Source organism: Ziziphus jujuba, chromosome 5, assembly GCF_031755915.1.
Source record: "Ziziphus jujuba cultivar Dongzao chromosome 5, ASM3175591v1".
In the NCBI taxonomy this organism is placed as follows: Eukaryota; Viridiplantae; Streptophyta; class Magnoliopsida; order Rosales; family Rhamnaceae; genus Ziziphus; species Ziziphus jujuba.
In genome coordinates, this window is record NC_083383.1 from 30,238,950 (window position 1) to 30,243,664 (window position 4,715).

Genomic DNA, 4,715 nt, shown 5'->3' on the forward strand with positions numbered 1-4,715 from the left:
GGAGCTACGGTTTGAAAGTTATGAGCAAAACAAGTTGAGGTCCAAACTGTCCAAAGGGTGCCGGAGTTGACTTTTTATTCATGCAAGGTTGAGCGTTGACTCATGCATGGTTGTGAAGTACTCGTCGATACGAGTCCGTAGACTAGCGGCACGTCTGATTTGGACATGTGGTTTGAAAGTTATCGACCTGTAAAGTTTTTCAAATACTGTATTATTTTAATATTATTTTTACACGCATAACGATGTGCCACGTGTGACTCAATGAAGGTGACCATGTGTCACCATAGTGAAATGCCACATGTCAACCATGTTTAAAATCAAATTATTTTTATTATTATTTTAAATAATAATATTTTTGTTTAATTATTTAATTATTTTATTTTTTTCTTTTTCTTTTTCTTTTTCTTTTCCCCACGTGGGAAAACACCAATTCTTTCTTTTTCTTTTTCTTTTTCTTTTTTTCTTTTTTCCTTCTTCTTCCCCTAGCATCAAAACACCCACGCACTGTTATTTTTCTCTCCCACCGGCCGTCCCTCTCTCTCTCCCGTGTTTTCTTTTTCCGGCCACCCATACTGTACACGCGCCGGCCAGTGACGTGCGGAAGGAAGAGGCGACCTCAGCCACCAAATTTCCCGGCCAGCCGCCGCCGGACGCGCGCCGATCGGGCCGGAGAAGCCGCCGGCCGCCGGATTTTCTCTCTCCTCTTTTCTTGTGTTTTCCGGCCAGCCCAGTCCCAATTGAGCCTCCTCTCCCCCTATTTTGGGTCCCCTGAGTTCAAAAATGGCCTCCAATCCCAAAAATTCGAAGCGGTTTGCGAGATACGAGGGATTGAAAACCGGCCGAAACTTCCCGATCAAATTCCGGCCACCTCCGGCGGAACTGGGGTCGATGGAGACCGGATTTGTGATCCTCGTCCCACGAGCTTCGATTCGGTATATCATTCGCCTATTTTGGTTAACGTTTGCGTTTAAGCCCCCGGGTACCGGGTATTATTTATCCGAATAAAATATTAATTTATTTGACTGTCTGTGAATTTTGTTCTAGGAGCACCGGTGAGTCGTGAAATTGATCCCGTGATGGATCGTAGGTTAATTGCGTGCTCCAGGTGAGTGACCCACCTTTAAAAATATTTTTGGGGTAATTAATTGTATTTATGTGGTATTAATTGGATATCTGTAAATTGTGCTCATGTGGTGTATTTTAAATATAATTGGGAAAAATATTATTTTATATATATATTTACCATTGGTAATAAATGGAAATTTTGGGATCATTAAGAAATTCCCGATTATTATTTTATGGTGATTTAATTATGAATTATATTGTTGTTTAATTTATTATGCATAAGCAAAGTGAATTTTGGTGGTATTTGTACGTGGTTTTAAATTTGATTTTCCGGGCATAATTGGGTTAAATATTTTACGAAAATATTGGTTTGAATTTTATAAATTATGTCCGCGGTATTTCAATTGTTGAATCTCGTATTACGAGAAAAGATATGGTTTTATCTGTTATCGATGTTTCGTACCGGGTTATTTAATAAAAATATGTGGGATGGTGTTTTGTGAAAATTTGGTATACTTTCCACGGTAATTTTGGAAAACGGTACGGTTGGTTATTTATGTTTATTTTTAGACGCACTCATACAGTATTGGTGTTCTGGTGTATGGTGTATGGACACGTGGTAGTGCGCGGTTATTATCTGGTTTAGCGCACGGTTTTTACTTCACCCGTGAGTTGCCATTGGACCGTGGGCAGGCAAGGTTATTATTGCGCACAGCCGCCCCCCCTCCTTGGCCGGGTGATGGTTTTTTTTAGCAGTTGGTACTGTCGGGACGCCGAAGTGACCGCTGCAGGTTTCTCTCTTTAACCCCCCACCAGTCGGTGCTCGGGACGCTGGGTATCGGAGGGCATCACCGGTATATGGTGTGGTGCGTCAGGTGTAATTGTCGGTGTAAATTGCAAATAATGTTTTAAACCCTAAAGGTGTTCTATAATTATTTATTATAATTTATTACAGTTTATTTATATTTGGGGTATTTATTTATTTATTTATTTATTTGTTGTTTATTAAATTATTTGGTCCCATGATTTTCGGGGAGTACGAATATCGGGTTTTGTGAAAATGTTTTAAAAAGGGGAACATTTCAAACGGAGTGAATAGTGAGGGTTTTGAGAGAAATTATTACTTCAAATATTTATTTATTTAATTGTTCGGTATTGCTTAATTAAATTCCTTTATTTATATATTATTATTATTAAAGGTGTTCAGTATTTAGGGTCACTCACTGAGATGATTAGCATCTCACACTCTTAAATTCCGTTCCCCTAGGTCCAGGTTGGAGACGTTGATTGTCCGGGGCGAGCCCAACGTCTCAGTTCGTTGCCGAAGGTTCAAGCAGTTTTTCTTCCCTTTTTCCTCTCTATCTTGTATTGTTTCTTTATCTGTCATTTTTATAAATTCCACATTTGTTGTATAACGCTCTGTATACTGTATTGGACGTGTAGTTGTTCTTTATGCACTGGGTTGCTGCTGTTGTTTTTTTTTTAAGTGCTGCAATTTGTGGAACCAATTTGTAGTTTGTGGGAGGAATAAGGGGATGTTTTTTTCGAAGTGTGTTTTCAGTGCAGGTAAATTGTGGTAAGTAAATCCCTTAGGGGAGGCTCTGCCGGATTTTCCGTTGGAGGGTTCGGTAGGGTTTCCCTGGGATCAGGGCTGTCTAGGGTTCCGGGGAAGGAATTCTGGACGGGTCCTGACACTTATACTATATGGTATACCAATTAAAAATAATAGTATAATATTCATAAAATAATCTTTCCAAGATCATACATTTCCACTTTTCCAAAAAATATTATACCATAAAGCATAATTTAATATTCAAATCCAACTATTTATTTAAATATCTCAAAAATTTAATCATGATTTTATGCCAAAACATAAATACCTAAAGTGAAAGTATATATCATCATAAATCATCTTTAAGAATTTTGAAAAACAAATCACGCAAACATGCCTAAAAATATAAACAATTTTCAATATATTTTTTCAAAATTAATTATTTTCCAAATTGATTAAAACATCAATTCAAATACCAAGATATTTAAGTAGTAAGATTCACAAATTCACTATGAATTTATTAATATTTGGAACCGCTTAAAATATTATCAAAATTCATATGAAGTGATAACATATATATATAAAAACAATTATTCACATATCCATAAAATTACCATTTAAATCAAATCACAAATATATTATATTCAAATTATATACATATACATATATATATATATATATATATTATACTAGCATCCTCAAATTCATTTAAAAATATAATTACTCTCAAGTACCATTGATATTTGCTCCTACTCCTCCGCAGAGTTATTTCCAAGTTCAATATGAGTACGTGTAATATAAAAAAATATTCCTTAGACTTTGATAAATCAAATCTAAGACATTCATAGACATTGATATGTACTGTTGTCTTAAAATAATTTATACAATTATAAAATTATGTAAATTAATCATCGAGTAGTCCAATTATACTGGGAATCCTTAGGATTCGATATCCAAAATTGGAATTTTTTACTCGAAAGTTAATTTTTCAAAATTGAACATTTTAATGGGTTCTATTAATATCTAATTATACTAATCCAACGTCCAATTTTTGTCTAATTTTGTCCAAACAACATTCCAATTTTAACTTTTATTTAATTAATCAATGCAAAAATAGAAAAATTATCAAACAGTATCCAAAATTCACAAACTTTATATCAATGAAAAGCCTAAGAGATGAGGAACACATTAGTGTGCTTATATTAGTCCAAAAGTGTCTCCGGTGGCCAAAAAATTCGTCAAAACTTTTGGTCAAAGTTTTTGTTGATGAATTTCCTACACGGCTAGGAATCTTGGCAAATAAATACCAGAAATGGATTCAAGGGGTCCAAATTAAGGGGAGAGGGGTGTATGGGTTAGTCTATAATAGCTGGAAAACCCTCAAACCCTAATGATCAAATTAGACCATTGTCACATGGTTCCGGTGGCATATCAGCTGGAGATTTAGAGGGCTTGATCGCCAATAGACGAGCTACAAGGCTGATAGGAAGGTGTCATCAACGATGGCTTGAATTTGGTGAAAATCGGCTAGATCCAATTCAACATATAAATGAGTTTTGATCGATCCGGTTCGGATCATCGGGTCTATGGATAGCTTTCTAGGGTTTTGGGAACAAAATGGAAATTTCAAAATTTGTTTACTGTTGGACACGCTCTCCAACATTTATATAGGACCTTGGGTCACTTATAGATGAAAATCAAACTGGTTTGAATACTGATATAATATTTATGTTTAGAACTTCTCAGAACCATAATTCTTTAATCATAATTCAGAATTTGACATACTATCAATCCATGGGCTCCTATTGATGAGTTCTACGTAATGGTTTATCAATCAAACTACGACTTTGACCATAAAAAAAATTAATTTAGGATCCACGTATAATGTATTTGATCAAATCTAATCAAACTTATATAATAAAATATTTTGGTATGGATCATTACAGTTGGTCTTTAAGATGACTATTATTCTAGATATATATATATATATATTTTAAAAAAAAGGGTTAGTCTTTCAGATGACTATCGATGTATACAAATATTATTATATATTCATGCTAGTTGAATAAAAAAATTAATAAGAAAAAGGTATCAGGAA

At 34.7% G+C, this 4,715-nt stretch overlaps 1 long non-coding RNA gene across 1 annotated transcript; it reads left to right on the top strand.

Moving 5' to 3' along the window:
- Positions 1 to 496: 496 nt before the first annotated feature.
- LOC132803926 (uncharacterized) lies at positions 497 to 2,527 on the top strand. Its single transcript, XR_009639188.1, has 3 exons — positions 497 to 932; positions 1,045 to 1,105; positions 2,333 to 2,527. It is a non-coding gene; the product is annotated as an uncharacterized LOC132803926 (long non-coding RNA).
- Positions 2,528 to 4,715: the final 2,188 nt, after the last annotated feature.